The sequence below is a fragment of the Martes martes genome (genome assembly GCF_963455335.1).
Source record: "Martes martes genome assembly, chromosome: 1".
In the NCBI taxonomy this organism is placed as follows: domain Eukaryota; kingdom Metazoa; phylum Chordata; class Mammalia; order Carnivora; family Mustelidae; genus Martes; species Martes martes.
Genome location: NC_137888.1, coordinates 39674630 through 39695982, shown reverse-complemented (window position 1 = coordinate 39695982; position 21353 = coordinate 39674630). Strand labels below are relative to the sequence as shown.

Sequence of the window (21353 nt, the reverse complement as noted above, 5' to 3'; positions counted from 1 at the left end):
GAACACTCTGTGGTGTAAACTTTCTTCACTTGCTGAATTAAGGTTCGGTTTTCTTAGAAACTCTGTATCAATCATCTGCTCTCACCTTCATCTTCTGTTGCATCCTTTGCTATCCCTCCCTGCTTATTAAGTTATACTTTTAAAATCTCTTTACTGTAGATTTATTGGATTTTTAGGAGAAAGTACCATTATAATGCCTTTTAGTGCAGAATTGCAAAGTTCAATTTAAATGCCAGAATGTTATCCAAGGAAATCTAGAGAACATTAGTTCCCTCCAATTTGCTCTGAAAGATGCCTGCTGCACATTCACAGTGTTGACTTTATTTCTGTCTCTGTATATCAAGAGTGTTCCTTTTTCACTTTATCTAAGCACTCAGTGACCCTGGCACTGCCCCTGCATTCTGCCCATGCTGTGGAGTCGGGCAGAACTGGGTCTCACCACCGTGCAGGAAGACGCTCCTGACTTAGCTTTGATAAGCAGAAGAATCCTTCTTGGAGTTAATGTATGGCTGACATCACTCTTCCTCTGTAAGTCTTTTATAGAGACTCCTAGCCACAGTAGCTCAGGGTGCTTCTAATCAGTCATTTCATTTTCAGTGTAACATGAGCGTACAAGCTTAGGACACATAACTCTGAGTGTTAGAACCTCAGACATTAGTTTGATGGAAACTGGGAGGTGAAAGTCATAGCAATAGCTTTCAAATTATGAAATACAAGTGACAACTGAGTCTTTTTCTAAGAACATCTTAGAAAAAGATGATTTGCACACAAGTGTGTGTGTGTGTGTGTGTGTATAGGCATGCAGACTTTTGCCTAAGTGGGAGGGTTTCCCTTTCTACTTGTATGAGCTTTTGGATATCAATACAAATTTGTTAGTTTTTTTTTTTTTAAATCTGCTTCATGTCTATTGCATAGTTTCATGCAATACCATGTGTCATACACACACGGTACATATCAGATATAATATCACGTATATTTATATAAAATCTGACTGATCAATTGGACATATGTAGGGAAAATTGTGGGTGATTATTAAGATATATCTCAATAGTTAATTGGGACTATTGTAGTTTCTATTATTTAGACTTGTTTTCCGACTCATCCCCAGCTGAGTTCTATAAAGTGCAGAGGAGTTATAATTAAGCTCTCAAAAATTTTGATGCATAAGCATCAAGGTTTTGAGTTCTTAACGGAGTGGAAAACACAGGTCAGAGAGGAGTTCTCCCAACATTGAGCACAGTCTTCTCAGTGTCTCTACAAGTGTCCTTGCAGAATTGTGGCCCAACTAGGAAGAGCAATGGCACCAGCTAGCAGGAACCGGCTGGACTGTATAAGAATTGTGAACCCTCTGGAAACCGCAGAATAATTGAGCTGAGGGATGGAATGAGGGCTGAGCCATTTTTATATTGCTGAAATTCTCGTATTACCAGGTAGAGGTAAGAACCGGTAAATTGGAATTACTATTAGAAATGCAATGTCATCTATATGACTAGGTTGAGGAAGTTCCAGTTATGCTAAAGAGAAATATGTTTATTAGTTATAAGAACCCTTTTCCTTGGATGACAATAGTTCTTTCAATAGGGAATATCTTATACATAAGGTATCATACTACAGGGTTTACAAGTCATTTTTTTTCACGATTAATGGTTCGTTCTTTTACTTTATTTTTAGTAAACTTTTACTTCAGTTTAGTTTTTTCTCTTATCTTAATTTTATCACTGCTAAGAATATTTAAAATTCTTCTTAGGATTATAGCATGAAGTATAAAATAGCTAAATAACTATTTTCTGAATAAAATACAATTTATAAAGAAATATTAAAGATACTATTTGTAGTAACATTAAAAATACTAACTCCCTAAGAGGAAATCTAATAAAACATTACAAAAATTTTACAGAGAAAAATGTTGAAAAAAGTTAAAGTCTATGTTCTAATGTTTTAATGTAATTGTAATGTTCTTGGCTTCTACTGTGCAAAGCAAGAAAATGAAGTCAAACAATCCTTAAAAAAAAAAAAGTAGAAGAAAAAAATTAGCAACTCATTCTCCAAAATTTTTCCCTGAGCAGCTGTTTTGTGCTGCTGTAGTATTTGAATATTGAGCATATATCTGAAAATTTAGAAAATTCTCTTCACATTGCGGTCATCATCCCTTCCCTCTCCTTCCCACACAAATATAGAGGTGGTGTCATGCTAGGAACTCCCTCTGAAAATCTCCAAGTTCTCTATCAATCCATGTGCCCAAGTCAGAGCACAAACAGATCATGAAGCTGAGAGAAGGTATCAGAGTGTGATTTATCTTTCTGTCTGTATATCCTTTTAACATGCATCTCCCACCATGACATCTTTGATATACTTCTCTCTAGAAGCACAGAAACATTATCACGTTAGCCATGTATGTAGTAATCCAGCTGCTTATGCTACATCCGTTTTTGCTTTGAGATATTTTTGAAATGGTCAACTTTTTAATTTTAAAAAAAATGTAATGTAGCTTAAAACCCAGCAATTTATAGTGATTTATTTACCTTAAGTCTCCTATTATGAGAAATTATGAACTCTATGTTTGACTGATTTGGGAAATTTTGTAGACTGTCTAATGCTGTATATTATTTGATAATTCAAATAAGAAAAATTTACTATGTATGTGTTAAAGTTTGATTTTTTAACAAGCAGACATATTATTTGCCATTCAGCTCAGTTCTTCAGCCTAATTAACACCTCCTTTCCCAGCAGTTTCCAAGCTAACTCTGTAAGAGCAGGACAGAAGTATTAAGCAATTGTTTTCTTTCAATATAGGATTATTTCTTTATTTCTTCATTCAAATGTTCTGTATATTTCCTCTTGATGCTTTGTCCCATATAAGTGTATAAATTACTTTGGGGATGAGAAAAAGGTTATCTTAAAAAGAAACAAAATGATGAAAAATTCCCCTGATAGTTAAATTCATATCATTTCTTTGGTTGGTTAGGATTCTGGAAGTTTTATTTTTTTTTTGAGAATACTTTATCAACAATGAAGAAAATTCTATTTAAAAGATACTAATTCATTACTTAAACTTGAAGGAAAAAGCACAAGAGAAAACAGGAAAAATGTTATTCAATCATTATATTCTGTATCAATTTCATATTACTCCTATATCACCATATAATTGCATTTAATTTTACTTGGTAAACAAAATCATATTCTTCGTATTTCATTGAGATGACTAACCATGCTATGCTGTTTTATTAATAGTATCAACATCTGTGGCCATTGTAAGCCCACCCGACAAATTCAATATCCAGATCTTTTTTTTGTTTAGGTCCTAGAATAAGCAAAGAGTGAGGACTACAAATTGTCATGATAGTTATGACCTCGAAACGTAAAGAATATCTCACAAGTGGAAAACAACAGCATTTAATACTTCCAGTTTTAAATGGTGTCAGGTTTTTGAGAGATGAATTTGGAGGAGTGGATGGTATTTAAAGAGAATTTCACTGCAAAGGTGAACACATATTTTTATTATAGATAGGCATACTGATTAAAAAAAAGTAAATATTGTGTATAGGTGTAAGTACACAGTGCATGCTAAGTACATTGTAAATCTCATGTTTAGTGAGAACTTGATTACCAAATCTTCATTTTAGAAAGTGTGGAATGCACTTAGAGAATATATTCTTGGGGTGCCTGGGTGGCTCAGTTGGTTAAGCATCTACCTTTGGCTCAGGTCATGGTTTCTGGGTCCTGGGATCAAGCCCTGCCTTGGGCTCTCTGCTCAGCGGGTAGTCTGCTTCTCTCTCTCTCTCCCTCTGCCCCTTCCTCTGCTCATGTTCTCTCTCTCTCTCTCTCTCTTAAATGAATAGATAAAATCTTTAAAATTAAAAAAAAAGAATACATTGTTTTTCGGTCTTCTACATAGCTAAATGATGGATCATAGATAACTTATGTGAGTTTTTACATTTGTAGAATAAAATACATTTGTAGAATAAATGTATAATACATTTGTATTTGTAGAATACATTTGTAGAATAAAAAGGTTTTAATTGATATCCATTAAACTTTCTAGCAAATGTATGTTAAACCCAGCTTTATATAGCACACACCGGCATACAAAACAGTGGATCATACATTTTACCCTCCTTTCAGTTCAGGCCAGCATATTCTGAGCACTTGGTCGATTTAAATTTTCCAACTTTCTAGACAAGAACTATGACTGTCTCTGATGAACTCAAACTCTCCTTTGTGAAAGTCAGTCTTCCCAACCCAAGCACAACACGAGGGTGTAGTTCTTCCCTCAGATATAGATAAAGGAAGTCCCAGATAATTTGGACTACTTCTATTTTGTAAATCTGAGCTTAGGTTCTAGCCATAACCTTTTAGGGTCATATAATTTTTTCTAGAAGTGCACAGGACAGAGCAATCAGACTAAAAGTAGAAGTATTACTACTTGTTCCAACTATTTTTTTTAAGATTTCTTTATTTGAGAGACAGAGAGTGGCAGAGTGTGTGTGTGTGTGTGTGCGCACACACACATGGTGGAGGAGTGGGGAGGAACCGAAGGAGAGAGAGACGGAGTGACACAATTTCAACCAGACTCCTTGATGAGCACAAAGCTTGATGTGGGGCTCAATCTCATGACCCTCAGATCATGACCTGAGCTGAAATCAAGAGTTGGACGCCTAACCAACTGAGGCACCCAGCCACCCCTACCTGTCCCAATTTATACCAAATGAAGCTTCTGTCAAGTTTTTGGCCTCTTATTTGTAACTCAGTTTTAGTCTATCTCTCATGAGGTCATTCATTAGAACCCTCTTCCTGTTTCTATCCCTACCTAACACCTCCAACCCCTAGTTCTCAGCCTCTTCATTGTCTGCCTCAGTCATGACACCAACTTAAATTTCACTTTGTTGCTCTCTCTGGATTTCTTTGCTAAGATAATTCATTAGAGAATGCAATGTGGCACTCATTTATAGATTTTTTTTTTTCCCCAATCAGTCTGATGTGTCCAGAAGAGATATTTCATCTGTGGTGGAATGTAGATCATTTGGAAAGCTGTTAAAAATCTTAAGCAGACCTTTTTTTTTTTTTTTTTTGGACAGCAGAGCCATACTTCATTGGCAGAAGAATCTAATCAAACTCCTAATACCTGTTAGATGAGATTCTGGAGGCTGGTTTCTGATTTCCAGGTACTACGTTGACATTCCTGCACTCACTTACTTCCATCTCTCCTTTTCTCAAAGAACATTCAAGGTGGAGTGTTTGGTTAGTGTTGTGTTGGCAATTTTTAAGTGGAAAAATTGGAGGCATTGCATAAATTTTCCTTGAAAAGAACTGGGGAATATACAGAGATAAATGGTATCTGTGGCAATTTTATCTTTATATAAATGTAATGAAATCTGTTTAGTTCAGTTCCTCAATTGTGAGTTCTCAGCTAATGGAGATGACTGTCATTTTTAGAGAAATGAATTATATTCAAATAAAAAGAGCAGATTTGAAGAAAGTCCATTTTAAGTGTTTATCTGAAGTACACTAAATGTAGGGTAAAAGCTTTTAGAATCACTGACTTTCAAAACTGAAAGGTTAATTCACTAATGTAATACTCCCAGTGACATATTCTGAACCCAACTTTATACATGCATGAACTCTATCTTCAACAGACTCAACAAGCAGTTATGTAGTTGTGTCCTGAGTACCTTCAGCAGAGGGAGACTTGTGTGAACTACATGCTTTACACAGAATATTATTCATGGTATATGTACAGCAATTTCTTTTAAGTGCAAGCTTGTCATTAGGAACTATCATCATGGTAAAGCTATGGTTTTCAAACTTTAGCTTGCAACAGATCTCCTATACTTAACTTAGCCGAAAGGTTAAGAAGCAATAACAAATCACCTAACAGATACAGTACGCTGATGTTTCTGATTCAATAGTTCTCAAGTGGGGCTGATGATCTGAATTTCTAGAGAGTCCCCAAGTGTTGCTGATCCTGCTGACCCTGGACTACACTTTGAGAACCACTACTCTGAAAGAAACTTCTGTGTCTATACTCACACATCAGATATTTCTATGCTACATCCGTTGTACTTTAAATAATTTGCCTATTTTCTCCTCCTCCTCCTTTTTTTTTTTTGGTGTTTTTTGAATTTTTGGTTGTTTGTTTATTCTAATCACCCTCTCCAACCCTCTCATCCTCTATTATCCCAATCTCCAACTTTCGAGAGTGCTATATTAGAATGAATAAATAACATTTATTCATTTAACAAATATTGTTTGGGCTTATAGCATGTACTAAATGTTGTTTTAGGCACTGGGGATATGTGATGGGAAAGATAGACAAGGTATCTACTTTCCTAAATTATATAAATTAGTAATGGTGGAAAGATAGGAAACAAATGTACTAAAATGATAATTTCAAATACAAAGCAGGATAAAACAGGGTGATAGAAATCAGGGAGGCAGGGTGGTGTGCATGGAATGTAGTATTTTAGAGGGTGATATTTGAAATGACTACCTGAGTTAAAGGAACATAATTTCTTGTTTGGAGTAATAAAATAATGCAAGTGAATCACAATTGGTCTCTTTTATTGCAAACATCTCTATTTTAAATTCTCTAAATTCCTCAATCTTGCAATGTTTCCATTTTCATCTTTATTCTTTCCAAATATCCTGCTGTTGCACTTTGTGAAGGATAGGGACCCCTTCAGCTAAACGATCTTACTGGAAGTTTCTGTTACCTCTTTCATCCGTATCTGTTTCGAAGTAAAGATGTCTGCATCTTCACTTACCTCACTTCTGCTTTCCTCTTATTACAGTGGGAGCATAAGCTGCCTTCCTTTCATAGCTCAGCCAGCCACTGGTGTCACTTATCTTTTTTCCTGTCTTTCTGAATACTGCTCACCGTCAAGTTCCCTCTTAATCTTTTCTTTTTTTTCTCCTTCAGTTTACAAGCACACATAGTTTCCTGTCTCTTCTCATCTATCTACCTATCAGTCTGGTTTTCCATCCATCCTGCCCTTGAACTTGCTACATTTTCATTACCATGGTATCCCTCTTTCCCCCGCTTCCCCTAATACATTTGGAAAATGGGGGAATAGAGAAAATTTTGGAGTCAGGAGGACCAGTGTGTAGAATCCCACCTCTGACACGTATTAGCTGTAGGAATTTAGGCAAGAGAGTTTCTACGTTAAATTTCCTAAGCCACAGAAATTATTATGTCTCTAATCCATTAACTACAATTAGCACGGCATGTCTTATAATAAATGTCGAGTGCACTTAGTTTCACCCTTCACTATTTGAAGCGTATTTTCCCAGTCTCATTTTCTTCTTTCCCATTTTCAAAAACTGGTGGAGCAATCAACTGTTCTGTTTTGTAGTCTTATAATTCCCTATGTTAGTATAAAAACTCAATGATTCTTTACCCCAAGAATGCCTTTACTCCCAGATTCTAGTCATGCAAATTCTACCCACAGTTTGTTACAAGCACATCAGCTCCTCTCCAAATTCCACTTCAACATTTCAGCTGGAAGTACGTGTATCTCTTTTTTTTGAATACCGGTAGTGTTTATTTTGCCACTCACTCATTTTTGACAATCCCTTTGTACCTTACACATATTTGTGTCGTCGTTCTGGCTGCCCAACCTAAGTTTAGGTTTCTAAAAGAAAGAAACAGTATCTCGTTCATCATTATAATTATCCAAATACCTAGTCTGACATCTTCAAAGTCAGTGGTTCTCCAAGTGCAGGTCCAGCACCAGCAGCATCAGAATCACCTGCGTACGTGTTAGAAATGTACAGCATCAGAAACTCCGGTGGTGGGGCTTCGCACTTTGTGTTTTAGCAAGTCCTCCAGGTGATTCTGATACTGGCAAAATTTGGGACTCGCTCTTGTAGGCATTCAGCAGACTCTTGTTGAAAGGATGAATAAATAAACAAATGTGATTACATTTAGTTGATTATTAAATAAAACATCTGACAGTTATTATAATTATTTTTGCTGGTAAATGCATTCTGTTGAGATTTGGACTCTACATTATGAAACATCTTTGAATTTTCGCTAGGACAGATCTGATATGCCTTACTTCCTAGCAAGGCTCTCCAACATGCTGTTTTTCTCAAGCGCTTTCCTTTAATTTTTACACTACTTATACACCTGAAAATGTGACTGCTGGAATGTTTTTGTAAAATGTTTACAAGTAAGTCACTGATTTTTGTAAGGACCTATTTAGCCAGAGCGACTCCATCTTGGTTAAAAGCCATTTTATTGTTTGTGCAGTAAAACTTAAACTCACCCTGCCACCCTCCCCGCAGAGAAACTTACTTAGAAGCAAGTCTGGGAAACCAGTAAAATATGGTCAGCTAGTTCCTCATAACAGAGCCCAGAATACAAGGTCAGGTCAGCCAGTTCTTGATAACAGAGCCCAGAATACAAGGACGAGTTGGGCCAGGTGGAGACATCCAATCAGTAAGAAACACACATACTTTTTCCCTAACCACCAAAGAATGTAAACCCCGCCGTTTGGGCGCCAACCTTGAGCACCAATTCTGACCAGCGTAATAGGTTAGGTCAAACAGCTACTATAGGGTAAATTGTAATTCAATTGGCCACCTGCGTGTGACCTAACATGACTACAATCTCATTGGCCACCTATGTGTGGCCAGACTTTTGCTCTATAAAAGGCCAGTCAGTCTGACTTCTAATGCTTGGCATAGAATAGAGCTTTGCATAACTTTCACCTTGTTTCAGTCTCGTTCCCCTGGCCAATCAGTCTGATTTCTAATACTTGACATAAAATAAAGCTTTAAATAACTTTCACTTTGTGTCAGTCTCGTTTCATTTAATAATGGACCTAACAATTCTAATTTGCTAGAGAAATAAAGGATATCCATAAGGGTCTCCTGAATATTTTCAATGGCATAGAATGTTGTGTAGTGCTTTGTGAATTAAATGTGTGCATGACTGATGTGAGAAACAGGTTAAAATGAAGATTTCATCCAGTAGGTTGCGGGTGGTGTCTGAGATTTACAAGCTCCCAAGTGAAGCCATTGCTGCTGGTCCAAGGGCCATCTTATATGGAGAAAGATTATAATATAATGTGATTTCCCATTTAACTGGCCAATTCAAATTGCTGTATAGATAGGAAAGGACTTGAGGATCTGGGTGGATTATTTATCTCCTCTCGGCTTCACTTTATTCATCTATGAATCCTAAATAACATGTAAAACCTCTAGATGATGCCTAACACTCTGTAAGACCTCAATAAAAGGTAATTATTAGTATTACTCAAATAAAAATTAATGACAAGAAAAAATAAAGGATTCTCAGAATATTATGGCTCCCTCTGGTAGTAGTGTCTCCAGCCTGGGATGCAACCAGTTAAACCCTATTCCTGTTATACTCACTCTGGAATGTGAAAGCAATGAAATTGAGTTCTGCTGTCAACAGTTTTATGGCTTCTGCAATTTCAGCTGGAGTGTCTGCCACTGACCCGCAGCAGCTGAAGTCACAGGTGCAACTTCCTGAAAATTGAGCCCTTCTTCTGGCAGCACCCTGATTATCAGTTATTCCTAATGGAAACAAAGCTGCAACCCACTGAAGGAAACATTTTGATTTCTTTGTTGTATACTTAAGTACTTTAAAAAAAAATATGGCTATCTATCTTGTTGCACATGAAGGTTAGTAACTGAGATTTAAATAACAAATCTATCGTCAAGAAATTTCTCGTTAACATCAGGCCTTAGTGGGAGAGTTTGGCACACTTACCGCACATACTAGTTAGCGTACTATTGGAAAACTGGTTACTTAAATTATAAAGCTTAATAAGATAGACTTTTCTTTTCGGTTTGTAAAGTCAAAAGCAATAAATCCAGTGGACTATTTTATTGTTTACTGAAGGAGAGTTACGAATCATAGTGATGAATTTCTGAGTGGTTGTCAAATTAGATCATACCCTAAGGAGCTCTTTAGCACTTCTTTAGGAAATTATAGACATTTAAATATAACAGCTAAATACTTAGTTTAAGCTACAGTGACTCATCAGAAAAATATATGCTTCAGATCCAAAGAAGAATAGATTTATCCCCAAAGGCTAATTTGAAAGACATATTAAATATTCAAGGAAAGATGCGTCATCTAATGTGATCTTATTATTTTATGAAAATGGAGAAAGAACAGAAAAACAAATACTTTTTCTGGATTTGGGAAAGGGATGGGGTTTGGAAACAGAGGATAAACAGAATTTTAAAAACCATCTTAGGTTTGATAATTATAGTCAAACTTTTACTGATTATTATGGAATGCTTTGGCTGTGTATTAAATTTTCCAGATTTTTAAGAAGATTTTATTTATTTATTTGACACAGAGAGACACAGCGAGAGAGGGAACACAAGCAGGGGGAATGGGAGAGGGGGAAGCAGGCTTCCTGCTGAGCAGAGAGCCCAGTGAGGGGCTGGATCCCAGGACCCTAGGATCCTGATCTGAGCCAAAGGCAGACGCTTAACGACTAAGCCACCCAGACGCTCCTAATTTTCCAGATTTTTATTGTGAGATTTTAAATTTGTTTTTCTATTAAAAGATTATTAATAATTAAGTTCTGATGTTAGGCTTAACTAAGACAGGTTTTCTTTTCTTTTTTTTGAACTCTCTCCTTCTCTCTCTCTCTCTCTCTCTTTTTTTTTTTAAGATCCTACTCATTTATTTGACACAGAGAGAGGATTACAAGCAGGAGGAGTGGGAGAGGGAGAAGCAGGCTTCCTACTGAGCAGGGAGCCCAATGTGGGACTTAATCCAAGGACCGTGGGACCATGACCTGAGCCGAAGGCAGACGTTTAACCACTGAACCACCCAGGCGCCCCTTAAGACAGGTTCTGGTAAGTGTTTGGTTGAAGTTCCGCAAGAATTTCATAACTACTTCATGCCTCCCAAGTCTAGATTAATAAGAGCTAATTTATCACATTGGTGGTACATCGATTATCACCTTCACATATTAGGTCAGCAGATAATGGTTTTTTGATAGTAGGACAATTGGTGACATTTTAAAAGAAAACAGGGCACATTTCAACCTTCTGTATGACTTATTTAAATAAAAAAGGAAAATCAAATTAAGACAGTTTTTTCCTTCCCTTTAGTCACTTCATTTGACTTTAGCAACATGAGGATTAAAATGAGAGTTCAAAGTTTTTTTGTCATTACATCTCCTTAACTCTGTGTCACTCATATTGGGAATATTTTTATTCTTGAGTTTTCATGTATTTCCAACATATTTTTAAATTAATTTTTCAAGTTTCCAGAAAGAGAGTATATTTCAAAAGGCGGTGGAGGGTTTAAAAGCTCATTATGATTTCCCTAAAATAAACTTGATTTTCGTACTTCAATTGATTGTTCCCTTTTAAAAAAGTCTTACCCTAGATAGTTTCATTACTTTTTATTCTTTCCCTGGCTCTCTCCCCTAATCTAGCCAACTTGACTTTTCTGACATGTGCTTCCTATTTAGCAGAAGTGAAGATGGAAACCTCACTGATTAAATTACCAAGGGAAAGAGTATGTGGCTTTGGCGCTGAACAACTTTTAATGTAGTCTTAGAGTTCCCTGGCAGTCTCTGGGACAGTGCTTGACAAATTGGTGCTTCTTTTAGGTCTCTGTCACCTATAAGAGAGCCCGTCAGCTATTTAATGGGCCAAGATTTATCTCCGCTCAGGTTCTGCGCCTTCATTTCCCGAAGCTACAACCAGGAAACTCTAAGCCCTCATTCCGGACAGAGAGTCTGAATGTGGCTGTCTGCGAGGCAGAGATGGATTCAGAAACTTATAAAATTTTGAGGGCGTTCTTTGAGGAAAAAATACAATTATTTTTTCTCCCATAATATTACAAAAAGCATTTGACCAAAAGAACACATTGCTCTGTCCTAAGGAGTTGTTGCAAATAAGGAGGATTGAGTCATCATAAGCTTTGTTAACTTCATTGTAAATGATTTTGGAGGAAGTGGATAGAAAATACAATTTCTGATTCTGACTAACTCAAAGAGAATACCCAAATATTTTCTGATATCAGATTGGCCAGCCAGATTCCATAAATATTATTTATAGTTGGGCATTTACTCATTCACCCACTGATTTACCCATTAGTTCAATGTCCAGGCAATGAGTAGGCAAATACCTCTTCTAGGATTCAGTTGAATTATTGTATCAATTTCCTACAACCAGTTACAATTGTGCTCTTTAAAACTGCTTAGCAAAAGCCAATACAAGGCAATGTGTCTAGCGGAATTTTGCTTTTCCTTTTTCTTACTCTGTAATGCCACGTTTAGCAGTGACTTCTCAAGTGTGCTTCCAGTGGCATGAAAGCAAGATGGAAAGTTTAAAGTGGGGCAGAGGACTATCCAAATCCCAACTCCTTCTTTGCAGTTGTTACTTTACCATTTCCAATGATAAAGGAGCATTTCGCGCTAATGGAAGGGAAGCTAGAAAAATGAGGGACTAAAAATCCTTATTTGGAACTACTGAGAAACTTCACACGAGCTCACTTTTTTTCCCCTTTTAGAATACTAATTTCTCCTCTGACTCCATTTTTGTATATGAGATTCAACAGTTAATTTCAGACTAGGCTTCCATGGGTTATCAGCAGCAAGGTCTGCTTTATAATAATTTTTTTCAGATTATTTATTTATTTGTCAGAGAGAGAAAGTGCACATAAGCAGGAGGAGCAGCAGGCAGAGGAAGAAGCAGGCTCCCCACTGAGCAAGGAACCCAATTCGGACTGGATCCCAGGACACTGGGATCATGACCTGAGCCAAAGGCAGACGCTTAACCAAATGGGCCACCCAGGCACCCCAATAAATGTCCTTCTTATATAAAAATGACTACAAGTTAAATCATGTATTTTTGTTTGCCCTTGCTGTTGTAACAAAGTATCAAAACTGAATGGCAGAAGCAACAGAGATTTATTGCCTCAGAGTTCTAAAGACTGTAAGTCTGAGCTGAAAGTGTTGCAAGGTTGGTTCCTTCTGAGGACTATGCCTCTCTACTACCTTCTGATGGTTCCTTGGCTTGTGGCCAGAGAACTCCACATGACTTTTTCCATGTGGAAGATTTTCACATGTCTTCCTCCCTCTATTGTGCTTCTCTGTGCCCATTTCCATTTTTAGAAGGATGGTTAAGTCATGTTGGATTAGAAGCCTGCTCTTCTCCAGTAAGACCTCATCTTAACTAGTTATATCTTCCATGGCCCTGTTTCCAGATAAGGTCACATTCTAAGGTGCTAAGGGTTAGGACTTTAACATATGGATTTGGGGAGGAGGCACAACTAGTAAAGGAAGTCTGAGCTCAAGGTACCAACAGGATTAGCTTCCTGTGAGGCCTCTCCCCTTGATGGGCATTTTGCTGCCCTCTAACTGTTTTGTCCTCCCATGGCTGTCCCTTTGTATGCACGTATCACTGGCATCTCTTTCACTTCTTATAATAAACACCAGTCATATTGGATTAGAGCTCAAACCTGTGACTTCATTTAACCTTAATTATCTCCTTAAAGGCCCTACTTTGAAACACAGTCCCCCTCTGAGGCGTTGACATATGAATACTGGGGGAACACAATTCAATCCATAACAGGCAGCCTGGCATGTTTTTTTCCCTTATTAAAAACTGCTCCCTACCAGTGAAAATTTGGTTCTGCTAGTGTTGTTCTCAGTTGCTGTTCCTGAAAGTCAGTCATGTTAATTATATTAAGTATAAAACAGTCTTACAAGATTTTGTCCACTAAATGACAGCTCATTATTATCAGAAATACAAAAATGAGATAGGAAGTAACCATTGACCCTAGGGAATTTTCTAATCAAGTTAGGAGATAAAAGGGAAGAGAAAACTGAATGAGATCTCTGAATGAATATATTTTTTCCCAGTGGGTTAGGAACAACATTGTGCTCCTAATAGTGGTTGGGGTGGATGTTGGGGTTGAAAGCATAAAAGACTCATGGAAGAGGTAGCATGTGAATGCATCCTGAAGGGTATGTGGGGTTTAAATAGGCAAAGACCATGTCTTAGTGAAACCAAGTATCATAGAAATAGTCATAGCATGGAAAGCAAAGCAAAATTTCTATGAAAATGATAGGCCACAAAATAATTATAAGTACTTCAATGAAAAGTCTATATACTGTTGCTTATATGCATTTCATAATGTAGAAGTTTGGGATCTAGTTCATGAACATTTAATACACCATTATAAATTGTAGCTAATGTTTGTGGAAAAAAGTTACTATATGCCCAACATTGTTTTGAGTACTTGATAGTGATTAACTTAATCCTTATAATAAGTATACGAAGTAGGTACTATTATTGTTCCCGTTTTGCAGAATGTACACATACACACATACACATGCTTTCTTTTGGATCCCAATGAACAGTTTCTTGCAGATAGAGTGATATTTGTAATTTAGCAGATTAGATAAATAATTCTTAACTGTTGTTTATGAAGAAAATAAGTGGTTATCTGTGAACTGGGATTAAAAATATTAGTAATTGTAAAAGTATTTTACTATTTTATTGAGGATTTAAGTTTGGTTCCAATAACTTTTCTTCTCTTTGGATATCTATGGATCTTTTTCTCAATTATATGCCACTTCTGAAACATTATAACATGATGTTATTACATTGCTAATTATGGTGGTAAAGTCTACTTAAGGGGAAAATTCCAATCTATTGACTTAATCAGTTTATTCTACAATGTGTTCTAGCTGTAACAGGATATTCTCTACACTTTAACTGAAACACTTTGCTGTGGTTTTCAAAATGTTTTCTTAGGTTTTTGTCCAAAACTGGAATCCTCTTCCCCAAATCTGACTATTGCTACTGACACCACAAGCATCATCACCTATACCTGCCATGAATGTACCAGATACTGTCTTTGAGATGAATAGGCTAGGCAGGGAGCAAAGCATTCCACAGATATTATCTTGTTTTAATCCTCAGAACAAGTCTTTGTTGTATGTATTATCATCTTCACTTTACAAAATGAATGCTTTAAACACTATGCATACTACTTTTTGTAATGAAAAACTCCACAGTTAGTAGCCACCTCCTCCATGAAGATTTCCTAACTTCCTTTTTTAATGTTACCATAGTTTTTTGGTTACATAAACATATTTTTTATTTGAGTATAGTTGACACACAATGTTACATTAGTTTTAGGTGTACAACATAATGGTTCAACATAAACATTATGCTTTGCTCATAAGTGTATCTACCATCTGTCACCATACAATGATGTTACGATATCATTGATTATATCCCCTATGCTGCCCCTTTTATTCTCATGACCTATTATTCCATAACTGAAAGGCTGTATCTTCTACTCCTTTTCATATAGTTTGACCTATATCATCCCCCTTCCCTCTGGCAACCATAGTTCTCCATATTTAGAAGTCTGGTTCTGCTGTTTGTTTATTTGTTTTATTTTTTTAGATTCCACATATGATGTGAAATCATATAGTATTTGTCTTTTCAGTCTAACTTATTCCACTTAACATAATACCCTCTAGGTCCATTCATGTCGCAAATGGCAAAATCTCATATAGATATATGTCCTAAGGCAAGAAAAACAAAAGCAAAATAAACTATTGGACCACATAAAAATAAAAAGTTTCTGCACAGCAAAGAAAACAATCAACAGAACAAAAAGGCAACCTACTAAGTGGGAGAATATATTTACAAATGACCTATCTGATAAAGGATTGGGTTTCAAAATCTATAAAGAACTTATACAACTCCACACCAAAAAAACCAATCTGGTTAAAAAATGAGTAGAGGACCTGGATAGACATTTTTCCAAAGAAGACCTACAGATGGCCAGACACATGAAAAGATGCTCAACATCATTCATCATCAGGGAAATGCAAATAAAAACCACAATGAGATATCACTATAGACCTGTCAGAACAGATAAAAGGAAAAAGAGAAGAGGTAACAAGTGTTGGTGAGGATGTTGGGGGAAAAAAAGGACTATTATGCATTATTGGTGGGAATATAAATTAGTATGACCACTATAGAAAATAGTATGGGGATTCCTCAAAAAGTTAAAATAGAAATACCATGCAATCCAATAATTCCACTGCTGGAGATTAACCCAAAGAAAATGAAAAGGCTAATTGAAAAAGATATATGCACTCTTATATTTGTTGTAGCATTATTTACAATATCCAAGATATGGAAGCAACCTAAGTGTCCATTGATAGATGCATTTATAAAGAGATGTGGTATACATACACACATCCACATGCACAGTGAGATGATTACATAGTTTTTAAAACTAGATTCACACTATAATTTTTATTAATTAAATCCATTAATATGTTTGATTCTACAACAGTATTTGGGAATAATGAAGAAGGATATTGAAACAAAAAGAAATTCATGCCCCACTTTTTGTTAAATATAGTTTATTTTGCCCAGAATACATTGGTAACAAAATAATGCCAGAAGGGCAAATAAGAATAATTGGGGTGGAGAAGAGATTGCTATAAGCTTATAGATGAATGATAAGGAATTTTTCATTTAGAATAAGAGTCATGAGAGGCATATTAAAAACAAAACCATAAAAGCCCACCTAAGAAGAATAAACCTAATCTCTAAATAGTAGAATGAAGGTTTCATTCAACTTTCAAAGGCAAGTTAACCAGCCAAAATGGGAATGCAAATTTGTGGAATGGGTTAATCAACTTTTTTCCTAAAAAAATGGAATAAAGAGAAAGATGAACTTGACTTTAAAAGAATATCAATCAAGAGAGACTGGGATATGTATGACTCAAAATGTTGATTTCAGAAAGCCTAGATTGCCAGTCTTCCATTTCCAACAGTGTTAAAAAAACAGCAAGAATATTTTCAATTATATCTCAGTTATTATGAGAGGTGAAGATGAAAACAATGGAAAATAAAAGACCCTTGCAAGAAAATCATGCTCTAGGGACAGATATATGAGAGTAAATCAATATGACAATTTCCTTATTCTTACAGGGAACAATTGTTCATTTATTTTTCTAAAAAAACATTGAAATTGAAAACAATTTTCAAAACATAGATTAGCTTAGTAATTAGAGTTGTTTTATTTGCTTATTTTTGAATTTCTTTTAATGTGTTTTTGATGTTCTTTAGGGGATTTTTTTTAAACTGTTTACTATCATGTGCTTAAATATTTTGTTTGACATCTTTTTAACTGTACCTCTTAATTTAAATCTTTAAACAGTCATTAATTTTAGTTTAATTTTATTCCTTTTAAATGATTACATTACAAAATGTTCATCATTGTCCAAAAACTTAATTAATAGTTTAATGTTCCAATTTTTCTCCAGCAACATAGTTATTAATTCCAAACTCATTTGTTTGTTGAAACTCCTATTTTGGTAGAATTTCATTAGATTATTTCTATGTTTATCATCAGAAAGACTGCTGCTAGATTTTCTGTGCATTTACCAATAAAAATATGGATTTAAAATATACTAATGTACAATATTTTAAACATTTCATCCTACTGCAGGCTTTAGATCCAAAGGCATATGACGAGAACACAAACATGACAAAAATGGAATGAATATCAACCACAATCATTAAATACATTCTGCTCTTACCCTGTAGTTATTCAAGGGATGACTTATACATGCTTGAATGAAATGATCTCATATTAGGTTACTATGATCAGTGTCTTCTCTTCAGTTTAATTACTTTTATGAGGTCTCTTTTAATTAGCTTCATACAGAATGGGAAACAAAAGTTACAGCAAAACCCACAGCATCAGCACAAGAACCGAATCTTAAATCCAAGAAGAGAGAAATAACTCCTCATTCCGGTAATCTAAAATACAAATTCCAGGGCAGGTTGTCAGTGCTATCACTGCTATCACTGTTGTCAGCTCACCAGTGCTTAGAGTCCATAGAACCACTTCTATTAAAAATAATGACCTGTTCACGGGGGTGCCATATCGAAACAGTTTAGAGACCCTTTCATGGGAGGAGTGAATAGATTGTAGAATTGCTTATAACCTTGATCCTTTTTAGTCTTGAACAGTGGTGAGCTACTTGCACTGTGATAGATATTATGTCAGGCTATTTAGGACAGAAGTGCTCTAAATCCTTAAATATTAGGCATTTTCACACCCTTTTTGGTAATTATCTAAATGCATGAACAATCTTCTGAAAATGTTATTGGTAAGCCCCAAAATAACATGCTGTTTCAAGAGTAAATAAAAAAGTATTTTTTATGTAGGAAAGATAGATTATTTGATTAATATTTAATACTTATAACAATGTTCTGGTTTACATGTTTATAGCAATATTTAAACATAACATAAATGGCCTGTTGGATTTCTTTTTTTTTTTTTTTAAGATTTTATTTATTTATTTGACAGAGAGAGAGATCACAAATAGTCAGAGAGGCAGGCAGAGAGAGAGGGGGAGGCAGGCTCCTCACTGATCAGAAAGCCTGATGCAGGGCTCGATCCCAGGACCCAGGGATCATGACCTGAGCCCAAGGCAGAGGCTTTAACCTACTGAGCCACCTAGGCACTCTGGCCTGTTGGGTTTGTAAGTATGTGTGTGTATAGTTTATAGTTTCCTGAGTTTACTTGTTTATGATGTCTGAACCTCTTTGACCATGACAGATAGGATGTCAATAGAAAAGAAACTACATCATTGCAAGGTAGTGCCAGTTGACTATTTCTTATATCATGTTCAGTCTGAAAGTTTAATTAATTTTACTGTAGAAATCCATGCTTGAGGCTTAACATCTAAGTTCTTCAGTATCTCTCATACCTACTGACAACCATCACCTACTCACCCAACCAAACCAATCAGTCAACACACACTTTTGGTGTCAAGTAATAAGACAAAACAGGCCTAAGGAAATTATGGGCAGACTCTGAGGAAGTAACAGAAATTTGCAATATGAAGTCAAAACCACTTTTACCTACTATTAGAAATTTATGACAGGATTCCTTTTACACATGGTTCTTATCGCTAGGAAGCAGGATCCTGTGCTAATGAAAACTGGTTCCTGTGCCATTTCAGGATATTTACAGCCAATGTCATAAGAAATATCCTCTCTTTTTAAATAGCTACATCTTATATCTGGAACAAACAATCTCTAAGTACAGAAAAAATAGTTCTTAGATTAATTTCAAATACATAATTAAGATTTTCCTAGTTAATAGGATGAAAAACATAAATTTTTTATTGAGCTCTTTAAATTTTAGTTTTAAACTCTTGTGCTAGGATGAAGTCCTTATTTATTGTTTGGTACTAAATGAGCTTTTAAAAGGAGTTGAAAGTTGTAGTAATGGTTAGTTTGTAAAGAATTAATTCACTGATTTGCTCATTCAACAGGTTATTTTTAGCATCTATGCTAAAATGCTATGAATTATTCCCAAGACAAAAGGAGTGCAACGATGAAGATACCAGACTTGATTTCTTCTTTCATGGAGCTTATAATTTATAGTAAGAAATAGTATCTAATTTCTCATGTACATATACACACTGTACTGTGCTAAAATGCTATGAAGGAAAAGTAGATGGTACTATCACAACACATAATAAGGGAAGCCTGACTAATCTGAGCAGTGGTGAGGTAATGTCTAGAAGTGATACTTTAGTTCTATGAAGAAGTGTGTTTAAGCTGGACTCTGGAGAATGTGACAAAAGAAAGGAAGCATCTTTTCATGTAGAAGACTCAGCATGTGCACAGATCTTGAGCAGAAGTGAAGAGAATAATGAATGGTATGGATGGAGATGGGATGCCAACCAGGGGATACATCCTGAAGGGTCTGTGAGGTCATATTAAGTATTTGGGACTTCATCTTGGAGGAATGGATGCCAATGAGCAAGAATATTAAATGACAAATCTGCGTTCTTGAAAATAAAATATCCCAATTGGCAAAATAAAAAATGGGCCAAATCTATGTTTACTCTCCTTTTTATCCTCCCAGCAATCTCATTCCAAGACTGTGTATTCCAAATGTCTTCAACTATATTCCAGTACCACAGGGAGTTTTCAGAAGCATAAATTCAGCCATGGAGGATGATCCTACTTTAATGATCTACACACATATAAGCATTTGTTTCATGGTAGAAATGTCCCAATGGGGGGGATCTGACCCTCTCTGCAGGTTGCAAAGATCAGAAAAAGCTAATTATATACGATATTTTCTAGGAATCAGTTTAATCAACGCAGTGGTGGCAGAAGCAGTGGATGGTTTACAATGTAACAATATTTGAGGTTAAACAAATTAAAGTTGAGGACATTTGTTTGGCTCCTGATGTTGACAACTGGTCATCGCTGGAGAGCCAGTGAGCAATTTTGTCCAAACAGGCAACGAGAGAATCTCAAGTAGGATTTCTGGATTTGAAAACTGAAGGAATCTGGCCTGGAATCAGGAGATTTTGAAGGAGGACATGAGAAAGAAACCAGCCTTCTTTGATGGACCAAGCAAGAAGATTAGTAGCTCCTCTAGCATCTGTAAACCTGCCCTAGTCCAGATACCTAGAGGAATCATAATTTTTCTAGTGGTGGTATTTTTCTTTCTCTCCTCAAACATAGCTTTCTTCCAGAGACTTTCTAGATCTAGTTCTTTCTCCTTCCATCATCCAATTATTTCCCTTCTCTCATTTTCTTTTCTCTCTGTTTTTAATCTCTCGTTTCATTTTTCAATTTAATCTCTCCTCCTCTCATATGCCTTACTCTTTGCTTTCCTTGCTTTTTCTTAACCAACTATGATATGGAATAGAGGTAAGTGCTTTAAATACATGTTATATTTATTAAAAACAACTTTTGTAATTTCTATTTGTCATTTACAATTTATCAAAAACTATACTACAACATAATTAACATCAATTATAAACTTCTGTTGGGTAAACATTTGGGTCAAATTTATTTTTCTTTTAAGTCAAGTTTCCTTGATATGAAAACACAGAAGTTTCTTTTCTGGAATAGAGTAATATTCCATTGAAATCTAAACAGGAGATGCTCTGTGACATCATATCACAATAACAAAAACTTGGATTAACACTGTTGTCTATTTAGAGTGGAGATTTTTAGTTGTTATCCAGGTAGTAGGTGAATGATAATACTGATTGATGATTCCTTAGAAGAAACAAGTTGAGCAATGGTTGGTGGGAAATTACATTGATTAATGGTGGTGCATACCTAAAAAAGTACTGGGTTTAGGGTTTTGCATGGGTTATCCTCATTAATTCCTCACGATAATCTAACAAGAGAGGAACTGGCATGTTACAACGTTACAAATTGTCGAACTAAAGTTTAAAAAGGTCAAGTGAATTATCTGTTTCTGGACAGGCAGTTGGGGAGATAGGATTCATACTCAGGTGGTCTTCCTCTAGAGCTGGAGCCAA

General features: G+C 35.7%; 1 long non-coding RNA gene across 1 annotated transcript; it reads left to right on the top strand.

Moving 5' to 3' along the window:
- Window positions 1-396: 396 nt before the first annotated feature.
- LOC308354650 lies at window positions 397-20761 on the top strand. Its single transcript, XR_013967886.1, has 4 exons — window positions 397-528; window positions 5079-5162; window positions 10656-10842; window positions 19332-20761. It is a non-coding gene; the product is annotated as an uncharacterized lncRNA (long non-coding RNA).
- The last annotated feature ends 592 nt before the right edge of the window (window positions 20762-21353 follow it).